We start from the raw sequence: 14101 nt of genomic DNA, 5'->3' as shown, positions 1-14101 counted from the left end.
GAGGCTGAAGGTCCTTATGAGCAGCGCTTTAAATGCTGCATATTTGCCTTCCTCTGGGGGCGACTGTATGAAATCCTCAACCCGGGCGGCTGCCTCCTGGTTAAGGGAGCTCACCATGTAAAAGTAATGCACGGAATCAGAAGATATCTGCCGAATCTGGAACTGGGCCTCTGCTTGGTCAAATCATAGGCGTGGTCGCAGTGTCCAGAAGGGTGGCAGTTTCAGCGAAACTGTGTGAACGGATGAAGAGTCGATCATCTTCGGTCCAAATCCCGTTTGGACCGTCGAGGTCACCAATGTAGCGATGGGCTATGCACTCAGCTAGAAATAATGACACGTAGTCTGTAGGTTGCACTCGAGACTTTTTTTGCGAACCTCACTGCACTGGCTTTTAAACAGTTAAGTTCCCACCCTCTCTGGGCGGCGATGACGTCAGAGGTGCACCACCAGAACCTCTTCCTGCGCGCGGGCTTTCTCCCTTCGCTGGTGGAGAAGGCGGCGCAGCACCATTTTATGGCTGGCCTCTCTGCCAATGTGCGCGCCGTTTTCGGAGCCGGTTCGCCTGTGTGGAAGATGGGTCACCACAATATCATGATTCTGCTGTGTGTTTTGGAGCATATGCTCCCACCCACATTACTGGGCAAATTCTCTATGGATCCAAAAAATGTTCTGCTGTAGTTGCAAGGTTCCTGCATTACATAAGAAAGAATTGACTTTTCCATTTGCTTTTATTAAAATATTTGAGCAATTTTCCCTTCCTCCGTCCAAATCTCCAGTATGTTAACTTCCCAAGCACACTTTTCTTGGCTGCCAAAGTGCATCCTGAAAATGCCATTGCTCAGTCTGCTAACACCACACTTTGGTTACTTAAGTTGCTTAATAAATTTTCAGGCTTATTCTTTCCTCATTCTCCACAGCTGCCCTAGGTGACCAAGCCAAGAATGGTATCGCACAGAGACAAGTAGTGAATGACATTCAAGACAAGAATGTGTGTTGGGATCTCACTGAGAATCTGAAACTGTAGCAGAGTAATTACAAAATGTTCAATAATTTTCCACTAACTTTTGGGACCTTTAACTCATTTCTTGAGTTTGCAGATGTACCCTGGGTTTGTTTTTTTTAAACACCAATTAGTCTGAAGTTGCACATTTCATATCCATTCACACTTTGCACAATTGGCAGGGAGTGCTTCAAGTGAAGGCGGCTTCAGATATCTGAACAGGTGCTGTAACTTAGAAATTCTTCTCCTACTCTATTGGTGAATAGTCTCAATCATTATAAACATATTTCAGAATGAACATACAAACTCTTCTGTGAACCTTCACCTTCAGTGTGTACTTGAATCTTGCACTCTACAACAAAGACATCCAGCTAAATAAGTTAGGATTAAAAACAGTTGTACACCTGTTCCATGTAATTCACGCAGCATGTGATTTTTGTACTGCCATTTTCCTGGTTGCTGGCTGTTGGCAGTGCTAACTGTGCTGTTGATATGCTGCACGAGTCAGCAGGGGTCCCAAAATAGTGCTTTGCTAACAGTATGACAGGCTAACCTGCACTGCTTAGATGGTAGGGGGATTGTGGCTGGAGCAGGTGCAAATGGTTCTTTGTAGCTGAATCTTTCCTAGGAAACAGAGCAAAATTGTGGAACGTGGGAGAGAGCTGGCACCCAGGTTTTCAAGTGTGGAATTGGAGGTGGAAGTGGAAGGGATGGAAAGGAAAAGAGATGCCCTGGTATCTTTTATGAGAAGGCAGTGGTAGTAGATGACCACAGAGATCTTTGCAGGTAGTACATTCCCAAGGACTTAGATACATAACCAGAAAGAGTTCAATGGACTTAAACACGGAACACAGAGAATGCACTTTCAACTATCACATATCAGCAAATGCAACCACTAATCTCAGCCACTGCTCATTTCACCGCACACCCATCCTTCACCTGCAATCTTTTTCAATTAGGATTCATGTCTAACATTCATAAGCATCCTGTACTTGGCACTATTGCAGTCTTCATACTTACATCGCAATTTGCAAACACTGCTAACTATTCAATAAATACAACCAATTATCCAAATGTGATTGGCACTATTCACTGACACATGACTCACTCTCTTGCAGGTCAAGATGACACATGATACAAGTCAGCAGGAGCTAACTGGGGTGCTGATGGGGCTTGGGTGAACAGCCCTAAGCTGCAGGGAGAAGACAGTCCTGGTCACAATTGAAAGAGCGCCCTATATAGTGAATGAACAACAAGACGACAGTAATATTGAAGTACAACACCTTATTTCATATTCAGAACCAATAGCTCAGACACCCCCACCTTAACCCTCCAAAGACTGGATGTCCCTGACCTGGTCTGACATAACGGTGAAGGAAAGGTCTTCCCTAATGTAAGACCCATCCAGTGTTGCCTGTTGCCTCAGGCACTACCAGTTTACCATGTTGCAGGCCAAGACCAAAATGGTTTTTGGTGTGCAGTAGAGGGGCTAATGAACAGTCCACTGGAGGCAACAATTAATTTCTAGTGCTGGCAATAAGAGAATGGATATACTAACAAGCCTATTTCCAGCTAAATTGTTTATAGCTGGATCTTGATCAATTTGATTTTTAATACTGAAATAAATACTTCTTTTAGAGATAATCTCTATTTACCTTTGCTGGATTAGGTACAAAATCACAGATTACAAACACACATGTACTCATTTAGACCTGATTTTTTTCCTCTAATAAAATTTGATATAAAAATGAATAGGTTATAATCCATGCAATTCTTTCCTATAGGCAAAGCAGAAAAGCAGTTAACCTGAAAACACTATAAATTAGCTTATTTTCAATTATTAATTTTTTTGAATATGGTTTATGGTTTAAGAACTCTGACCTGATTGTAATCAGCCTTCAGGTTTGGTCTCACTGCAGTTTAAGTCAAGGGATCAGTGAAACATTCTCCTCTGGCCTTACCCAAAGGAGAATAATTCTCAAGAAGATCAAATGCAACCAAAACAAACCAGCCTGGCACCCACTCAAGTGTTCCCTCCACTACTGATGCACAGTGGCTGCAGTTCACACCATCTACCAAATGCACTGTAGGTACTCACCCAGGCTACTCCGCCCACATTTCTCAAACCCACAAACTCTGCCACCAAGAAGCACAAGAGTAGCATGGGAACACCACCACCTGCAGGTTCCCCTCATGTTGTGCACTATCCTGACTTGGAAATAATTTGATGACCCTTCATCATTTCCGGTTCTAAATCCTGGAACTCCCTACCCAACAGCACTGTGGAAGCACCTTCACCAGAAGGACTACAGTGGTTAAAGGCAGCGGTTCACTACCACCTTCTCCACGGCGATTAAGGATGGGCAATAAATATTGGCCATGCAAGTGTTACCCAAAACCTGAATCTGGGCAATGGCTTGGAGGATGAAGATCAAAGAACACAGAACATAGAACAGTACAGCACAGGACCAGGGTCTTCGGCCCATGATGTCTGCGCCGACCCATAATGCCCAATGAAACTAATTCCATCCATGATCCATGTCCCTCCATTTCCCTTCAAGTTCATGTGTCTAAGTGCCTCATAAACACCACTATCGTGTCTGCTTCCACCACCACCCCTGGCAGCCAGTTCCAGGCACCTACTAGTCTTTTTGTAAAAAAAACTTTCCCCTCTCATCTTAAAGCTATGCCCTCTGGTATTTGATATTTCTATCCTGGGAAAAAGACTCTGATTATCTACCATCTCATAATTTTATAAACTTCTATCAGGTCCAACAAAGACCTGTTGTTGGTCAAAATGGTAAGTCAGCAAACATTGGGTCATGGGTAGAAAAGGTAAAATGGGTGATAAGTAACTGTACCTGGATATCAGCACCAGACTTCTGATGCACCTCCTGAGGACACCACAAAGGGGCTTGTATTTATTAGGTCTTGGCTAAAATATTTCAGATGCTCCTTACCAACTTCACCTTGATTGCATACAAGTGCAAAACCATCTTGTTGTAGTCTGTGTAGAACGATGTGAAGGTAGATACCATGTTCTTAGTGAAGCTTTAGTTTACTTGAATCAATTTGGGAAACTGCGCTTTTTCTTTTAAAGCAGGGAAGGTTAAGAGGATCAAATGGTTTGGCCTTGCTTAAGTAAATGGCTGATGAGTTGGTAAATAGAATGGATAAATGTAAGTTAAAGGGCAAAAATAGGGATCAAAAGAAATGCTTTATATAGACAGTTGTTAGAGTGTATAGTGAAAACAGAATCTATAATACTGTAAAACATATAGATAAATATATTAAAAGGTTAAAAAGATACAGGGATAAATGATACTAAGTGGAAATCTCCTTCAGGGAGTGAGCAAAGTGTGATGGGCCAAGTGTCCTCCTCTGTTGGTATATAATTCTCTCACTATTATACGACATTCCACTTCAGTGGTTTTCTCAGAATATTAACCTACATTCTTAAATAATTTGTCTAGCGATATACTGCAACATTTTTGCTGCTCAAATCTGAGTTCAAATCAATGTCAATTAGGATATGAAAATCTTTCTTATTGGCCAGTTCAAAAGTTTCCAATTGAGCAGAAGATTAGTAGTTGTACAAAATGTTAAATAACAAGGCACGGCAGGGGCATTCTTCCTCTTGACTCCAGGGAGTCTCAGAGGCCACATGTGCAGCTTAAATTCATGTCGTCTTGTTTTTTTTTATTACAGTTCATCCACCAGGATGGGACACAGTTCATCCCAAACCATTAGACCTTCAAACCCTTTAAGTTCAAATAGGGCAAACAAGTGAATAAAAAAAATTCAGCTCAGAGAAATCTGAGCTGCTTTGACTTCAAGAATTCATTAGCAGAGGTTCAGATCCATTTTTGTCAGGGATTGAGATTAATGGTTATCAGGGGTGGAGGACAATTACTGGTAGGGATTGACGTCCAGGATTGGTGGCATTTGTGGTCCAGGTTTGGCAGGGGTTGAGGTCCATGTTTGGGAGGGAATGAGATCCATGTCTGGCAGAGGTTGAATTTCACACGACCTTACAGTAGGAAGTTCATTTTTCTCTATTTGATTATGTGATGTTGTGAGGTCGAACAGGAACTTGTCTTGTACAGTAGGATGGTTGTGAATCTGTCAGTTTTACTCTCCATCAGATTTTCTTTTTCATTCATGTGTGAAATTTCAAAATGTTTCCCAAATAACTCCGGGAGGACCTAGAAGAATGCCGGGTGGTTGGCATTAACTTTACTGGCTGATTTTTCCATTGAGTAGAATATTCCCTGCACTTTGTTTGAGGCAGGAATGGAACCAGATATTTTCCAGAAAGCTCAACCAGGTGCTCCATTAAAATCAATGTTATAAGTACTCATGTAACACCAGTGGCTGTTGTACACTTCTTGAATCATTTGCAAAGACTTGCCATGTATGCTACTCAAAATGCTCAGATACTTGGCTGTACAATAATGAGTTTGCATCATATAATCTGTCTTCATCTATCAAGAAACTTGTTAAATTTCCTAATCAAAGGAGGATGTTGCAACTTTCATTCTCTTACTGTAAAACCACAACATGTAAACAGCAGCTTTCTGTCACTGTGGAACATATGGAGTAATTTTCAGCTTCAATGTAGCTTAAACGTCAAATTCTCCAATAAGTTTGCATCAGATTTAAAGTTGCCTTACTTTGAAAACTAACTACAGTGACAGCAGAAGGTCATTTTGTGGTGTACAACCGAAGTTCAACACTCTAGATATAAGTTTGATAGGGGTTTAACAAAATGCACAACAGTGCTGGCATTTCCAGTAACGTCAAGTTGAAGGACTGGATTCCTGCAAGACCTGGGCATTGCAGTTGACAAAACATTGACTTTTCCACTCACTCCCCCAAACTTGGAATACTAATAGACGGAACTCAGATTTTGCCCCATGTTTTATGGTTACATTGCTTTTATAATTGTAATTAATTGTTTCTAGTGAGTAGAAACTTATGGAAACTAGGAGATTGCAATTAAATGTAAAAGATTTTAAAGGAATAACAAGGCATATTTTGTGAAAATGTTGTTGGAAATGCTGGAATTAGAAGACGGTCTCAAGGGTCACTAGATCGGGCAAGGTTTCTTCATTCTGAGGGCTGTGAATCTTTAGAGCCTCCTACCACAGATGGTTGAGAATGTTCAGGCTTTGAGAATATGTGCAGCTGAGTTCAGTGGTTTTGAAAACTAACAGAATCAAGAGGCAGAGGGATTGGATGGGAAAATTAACTTGGTGGTGGATTAGTCATCATCCTACTGGGTGGCAGAGCAGATCTGAGTGGCTGTATGTCTACACCCACTGCCATTTCTTATGTTCTTAACAAAAGACCACATCAGAAGCTGAGCAACCAATCACATTAAAGAATTATATTTCTCTTTTAATCAAAAATGTCAATTTCTGAGAGTAAATTTTCTGAATATTTTACAATCCCAGCACATTAGAAAGTGTAAAGCTCAATTTTTAGTAGTTTATAGTGCAAAATATAAATGGGGGAATAAACATGAGATTAAAAGAGAAATAACATAACAAGCATAAAGATTATTTCTAAAAAAAATCATATTTGTTAGAAGAAAAGATATCACTCACAAAGGAAATGAGTTTTTTTTAGGACCAGTGAGTAGCAATTAAGGTTTAATACACCATTGAAAACTCAGTCATATCTCATGCAACACAACTTAAAATTTTCAGGGCTTCTATGCACTGAGAATAGTTTTCAATTATCTGATTTGGGTCAGATCACTGACTCTGGGTAAATCAGAGAAGGCTTCAAAGCAGTGCACACCATGCAGGAGTAGGGAATTGCTGGCAGCAACTCCTGAAGTTCTAGATTCAATGGCAGAAACTAATGGCATTCGCTGTTCCAATAAAACTGTGACCTGGGCTTATGGGGACCTTTGAAGGACTGGGATGTACTAAATGACAAATCACACCCATCCCTGCACTCAAGTGCTGTTGGGATTTCTAATTTAACGTCACATCAGGCTTGGAGTAGAATCAAAAACCCCAGTTTCAGTGGGGATTCTAGCTGAACAGATTAGGAAGCTGGGAAGCAAATGGGAAAGTAAGTAATTTTTTTTAAGAATTATTTTAGTATAATGTTTTTAATTTTTTCAGTTTAATGCTTTTCTATGTATTTTACTATGTTTTAATTAATATTAGAAAATAATTAATCACAGATTTTGACATAAGGTGGAGCTGTGCCTTCTGTGATAACCTGTCAGGATATCTCAGGGACAGGGCCCAGCAGTCTGAGACCACATTAGTGCTGAGACCCATTGCTTCACCCCCGAGTCTGAGAGGGCCAGTGAGATCTGCCCTCTCTATCTGGACAGGTGAATGTGTCCGGGCAGTGAATGGGCCCATTTCTCCCATCAAATGCTGGCTTCAGTGAGTGTGGCAGTGCAGACATGATTACCTCAGAAGACAAAATATTGATGTTTGGATGTGATGTTTCTTTTAGTGTCTTAACCCTTCTCTACATGGCACAAATATTCTCTAATGAGATAGGAAGGCAACGTTTATCATTCTGGTCCTCATTTGCTTTCTTTCTCTCTCTCTCTGTCTCTCACACGCACACACACACACACACACACACACACACACACACACACACTCATACATATACATACACACTTTCCTCCAACAGGTTTGCAGGAGAATCCAAGCAATGGTTCTCTTTCCTCATTTCCTCTCTTTATGGGATGATATATTGGATCCTGGAAACTTTTCCTGCCAGGGGCAATATTGTCCCAAGCAAGAACTACAGATGTTATTTAAAATATTATATATATTTATCAATTACACCTTTTAAAGTCGAATACAGTCAGCATTAAGGCCTTAAAAGTGAGTCCTTTTAACTTTTTGACAACAAGATTATTACCAGGATTTACTTTGTGAATTACAGTGATGTTTCAGATGGAGTCCACTTGAAGCTGTAAAAAAAACATTGCATTCATGTGATATGGAGATTTAGCTAATTACAGATTATAAAATAGGGATGATTCATGAGGAAATAATTTAAGCCATGATAAACCTTTCCGGCCAATTAATGCATCTCATGGTATTTATTCATGTGTGTGCATAAAGCATACATGTTTTATAAAAATAATAAATAAATAATTCTTCCTCCTCTGTTCCCAGACCTAAGAATAAGTAAGTTACCAGAACTTGGCTTCCAATAGGATCACACACATGGCAAAATGTTTTTCCATGTCTACCCGTTCCACATCTACCCCTAGACATGACAAAGATACAAAACAATTTTTAGCTGATCCTTTAAACAATGAAGACTGAAGCTTACATGGTTCTTCTTATTCTCCTCAAAGTCCTGCTGTTGGCATTAGTCCAGTCTATGCATTCCTCTATCAGGCACTGTGGAGTCAGTAAATTCATAAATTACATTTGAGATTAAACATAGAGACTTACAAATACTTAACAAAAGTGGTGTTTATATAACACCTTTCATGCCCATTTTAGTATGTAGCTAAGTGCTTTGCAGTCATTTAAATATCTTTTAAGCATAGTCACTGTTGAACCTTAAGAAATGCAGCAGCCAATTTGCACAGAAGAAACTTCTTCTAACAGCAGTACGATAATGGCCAGTTCATCTTTATATAAAAAGTTCATTGATAAACACATAGTAGCCTGGGAATTACTCATGAAAAAAAAACAGAATGCTGGAAACACTCAACAGGTCAGGCAGCATCAATGGAAAGAGAAATAGAGCTGAATCCAGGTTGAAGAACCCTTGGTCAAATAGAAAAGTGAGAAAAGTTTGTTTTAAGCTGCAGATAAGGTGGGAGAAAAGGAATCTCTCTGATAGTCTGAATAATTCTCCTGCTTTTGTTGGCAAGAGCACAATGAGACCCTTCACTTTCACCCAGCTCTGTTTCATACCTCATCCAACAAAAGCAGCAACTCTGATAGTGTAGCACCTCCGCAGTACTGCACTGGAGTGACGGGCTAGTTTTATGTGTTCAAGCCTCTGGAATGGGACTTGAACCAACAACTCTTAGAAGTATGAGTGTGTGCCACTTACGGATATATAAAACTTAAATGTTATTTTTTTGAGATTCTAATAATAAACATACATAAAACCTATGAAAACAAGGTAGAATGGAAAATAAAAATCAGCACCTGAACTAACCAGAACCAAAAATGCATGTAACAGGGAATGCAACAAGGTGGTTACATGTTCAGCCAGAGTTTTACCATTATTTATGTTTAAGATTACATACTGTTTCAGAGAGAAAGGTAAATAAATGTATAATACAAACTTAAACCCTTTCTGGTACCTGCAGAAATGAGAAAGAATTGGTTTGGAGTTGGGTTGATTTGTCAAAGCTTTGCTTGTTTTATTGAGCTGCCACTTGTTCCATTATTATTACCAGCTGCTGCAGTCAACTACTAACTACTTCATTTGCTGCACACTCTCAGGCTCTGAAGGTCTCCTCATATTCTGAAGTGAGAGATGAACAAACAGCAGGGCACCTCCTAAAGGCTCACAAAATCTTTTTGACATAATTGATCCTACTTGAGTTGCAGTGTGCCATCAAACGCCTGGATATTGGATTGGAACCAATCAGGAGCTTTGCTCTGCTTTGTGTCACATATGAGAAGGTAAGGTTATCATGCACTACAGATTTTATTTACACTTCAAAACCTTTTAATTAGATGTTTAATTACAGCTATCTCTCTTGGTTGGGTGCCACCAACAAGCCATAATTTGAGAGCTGTCAGCTCTCACTGATTTTGGCTCAGAAAATGGAACCTGTTTCTGGGTCTCAAATGTGTATTTAAGGAACAGGGCAACCTTGAAAAACGAAGGGACAATGAGGGCAGGTTCAGACCTTAGTGGACGTGCAAAAAAAAAGGAAAGGTGGGCTCCCCTGACTGGGCAAATGCATTAAACAAATTATACAACAAGTCTATTTTGCCTTACTAGTCCAGTTAAAACTTTACTCTTTAAAACATAACTTCCTTCCCAATTCTCATTTCCATCATCAAGGATCCACACATTGTCCCTGTGACTTGTGTCTACCATCTTTCTCTGCCCTGCCAGGCTATTGATGTTCTCCTGCATTCCTTCACCATCTCCATACCACACCATTATGGTGCAACTCCCAAGAATTCTTATACAACGTAGAGAAGAGTGACCCTGTGTAACATTGTCTCCATGTCACACCAGTCTGGGAAATAGCTTTTAACTCATTCTGAGTTCTAGCCATCTTATTATTGTGGTGTTATTTCTTTAATCATCATCCTTTATCAAATGGTGTGGTAGTTAACAAACATGGGAAGTAAGAATGACTGGCTAACTCTTGTCACGTTCTGAAGAGGGCTGACATGTTTGCCACTCTCTAGTCCTCTGGCATTGTCTGTGTTGCCACATAATTTTGATATTGCAGCTAGCACTTCCACAATTCCTTACACACATCACATAAAGTACTGTTTTAAATTAGTATAAATTATCTCTATTAATTCATGCTTAATCAGATTTATATTTCATTTGAAGGAGGCCATTTGGCCCATTGAGCCCATGGTCTCGGAGCAATTCTTTCAAACCCATTCCCTCACTTATTTCCCCGTCAGTTATCCTCTTACATAAACCTATTAACATTCCTAATTCTCCCATCAGCGTTTATAGTGTCCATTTAACCCGCCAATGCACCTGCATAGTTTTTAAATGTCTCTGCCATCAAAGACGTATGTAATCTGTTCAAAGGCCTTTGGCAGCGGCAAGCTTGGAACCCAATCTGCGTCATGGGATGCCTCTCGGGTGCAATACATCAGCTTGTTTTGTCCTCTGCATCCAGATAAAGCAAGTCCAGGTAGATGGGGTCTGCAAGCAGTGAGTCTGAGCAGTGGCTGCGTCCTGGGCTATGCAGCTTAGTGACTAAACCCAGCTTTACAGAATATCAGGTATGATATCCGATTTTGGCCACAGTGAATTGGCATCCAGTTTACAATCCATCCAGCTATCTTTTATATTGAAGCTGGCTGTTACTCCTGGTGAAAATGTAAAACGTAATCTTTCCAGCATCTATATTCTCTTGATGCTGGGATTGTCTTTGCAATTGTCATGTTTAGTAATGGATTCTGGTTAATGACAAGATTAGGAGGCAGTCATTAATAGCTGAGATACAAAGGAAACACAGAGGATGGTGAATCTCTGGCATTCTCTACCCCCGAAGGTTGTGGTGGCTAAATCCATGCGATATTTAAAGAAGTAAGATACATTTTTAGAAGATCAGGGAACTGAGGACTATGAGGAACTGGCATAAAAGAGACAATGAGGCCTGGGACAGAACAGACTTGGATCATATTGAGTTGAGGCCTGAGGGGCCAAGCAGTTTATTCTTGCTCCTTTTTTCTTAGGTTCTTATTAGCTCCAAGATGGCGAAGGAACAGTCTGTCAGGATAACATGCGAGTCGGAAATGAACTTAACTGCTCGTCTTTCTCATTGGTGAGGTTCCCAGGGGAAACTGCCGCTATCAAGATATCCTTAGTAACTTGCTGATATGCATCTGGCAGATTAGAAATACTGTAGCCACATTGTGCTGGTGTAAGAAGGGCTGGTTAGTGAACCAGTGGCCAGGTTCCAGTTCAGAAAACTGTTCTATCCTGCCCGTTGCAACTTGCTGCAGTTGCAGTCATCCCACTGAGTACTGAGTATGTTATTACACTCCTTGGATCTTGGAGATGAATAGAGGCTGAAGGAGAAAACAGATCACACAGTAATCTACTCTTGTAATCATTTTGTTGGTATTGTTGACCCAGGTAAACTAAACGTCTGATTATGGATGATGTAAACTCTGACAATTTAGTTCCCATATTAATGATTAAACACACAATTTATTACTTGGTAAAATCCTCCTCCTTTATTGCCTTGCAATCTATTGCTTCTTCTCACAACCTAAGCACAGTTTTTTTAAGAAAGGAATACTCTCATTGAATTAGAGTAGATATGAGAACACAACAATAACATAACATGAGAGATGATTCCTAAAATATTGATAGTGGGGACTTGGAAGTGGTAGATCACAGACGAAAGAGGCAACTAATTGTTCTGAAGATAAAGCACAAAGATTCAGGAAAACTAGGACCATCCAACAAGTTGCATCTCAAGTGATGTCTTCATGATTTACTTCTGTACTGACACAATTGCTTTTGTGCACCAGGATCATTAATCTCAATATCTGGTGGGCACTAGGACCCAGATGTTTTAGCTTAGCTGGAACAATTCTATTAACAGGATGGCTACATATCCTTTCCACATGTTGCCCTGATAAGTTTTAATTTATTGCTATAGTGGCAGTAGAATACATTATCCAAAATCAACTTAGCAAACAGCTGTCAATCATTTCCTACCAGTCCTGGGGGTGAACTGACCTGCTTTCCACCATATGTGCCCCAGTAACAAACTCTGAACTTCATGTTATGTGGAATATCTGAGGTATGGCCTGGAACAAAGAGATGACAGAGAAATGGACAATGCTTCTCGTTATTATGACCTTTTTGCAATTCATGAAGAAAAAAGACTAACGCTAAACACATTTTCTCTTTGTGCCGTCATGGTCAATGTATCTGAGCATTTCATATAAAGGAGCTAGATGTCATACTGTTTCATGTTGTCTCTACTAAGAATACCATTTAAAAGTGTTTAAAGGGGCATGCAATTGGGAAAATTGCTAGCACTCTAACAATCATTTCTTATATTAAATATTTCAAGGATTCAAACACAAGTGAATTACAAAATGCAGTACCCTCCCACTCCAGATTCAACTTTGGCAACTCTGATATCCATTTTACAAGGTAATCCAATCTTGGCTTTTTCAACAATTGTTATCTCAAGTCTTCAGCTCCTGTTTGAAACTACTGCTTTATTTGAATGTGATGCACCAAGAAGTAGGTTATCCCTTGGGTTTCCTGGCCAGTGGCTAGGACCTCACTCAAATATGGAGCCCCTGATAAAACTTTTCATAACATAAATAAAGCTCTATATAACTCCTACTAGATCTGTTCCATTGAAATGTAGCACGCTGCATTATGATGTCTTATTACTAATGTCATATGCAAATGTTTCACAGCATTATATCATTATGCATTTGCCTATGTGTTTGTTGAAATGGGCCATGGTGGTTTCCTGTGGATGGAAGGAATTATGGGGGGACAGAGTAGGGTGTGTGGACGAAACTCATAATGTTGGTGCCAATGGCCTAAGAAATCTTCATCCAGATGAACATGGTGCCCACAAAGCCATGTGACAACAATGAACCTGTCTGTTAACCTTTGCTTCAACATATAATGTTTACTTCCTTGTAATCAAACAATATTTATTACTGACAAGAAAAGAAAATGCTGGAAATACTCAGTGGATCAGGCAGCAGCTGTTGAGAGACAATGATCCTTCATCAGAACTGCAAAAGTGAGAACACAGAAGTGTTTTAAGGGAGGAGGATCTGAAAAAAAACAAAAGGAATGTCTATAATAGGATGGGCACCCAAGGTTGTCCAGGAGACACAATGCCATCTAGTTAACAAAGGCAGTTGGAGGGAAAGAATGCAAACTGAGTACCTTGCTGGGACCATGAGATGCAGAATACAGCAGCTGTTGGAAACCTTAGAGAAAAGTGTGTTGGGACTACCTAGCAGACAAGGCAGCATCTATGGAGTGAGGAAAATTGAGTGCATTGTACATGGATAATCACACATCAGTACTAACCAGTTCTGCCACAAACGGGAAAGGCTGGTTACCCGAAAATGTTGAATTCAATATTTACTCCTGAGGGCTGCAACATGCACATTGCACAACTGGTTGGCATCTCTCCTTCCAAATCAGGTAGTGATCGATTTGCAAGCCTGGACTAACAGTGAAATGGGTGAGAACTCAAATCATTAATCTTCTCTCAGTCAAACTGAATTCATAACTGTGTTTTGGTTGTATTGCAGAATCATTACTCTGACTACACTTCTTATATTAACTGTTATTTTTAAAATTAATTTCTTCCTAAATTGTTGGTTTGAGATTTCCATGTTAGTGATCTGGCACAGGGGCTCCCTGGCTTATGAAATGACT

The sequence above is a fragment of the Pristis pectinata genome, chromosome 22, assembly GCF_009764475.1.
Source record: "Pristis pectinata isolate sPriPec2 chromosome 22, sPriPec2.1.pri, whole genome shotgun sequence".
NCBI lineage: Eukaryota > Metazoa > Chordata > Chondrichthyes > Rhinopristiformes > Pristidae > Pristis > Pristis pectinata.
The sequence above is the reverse complement of the archived record's forward strand: the minus strand, read 5'-3'. Positions refer to the sequence as shown.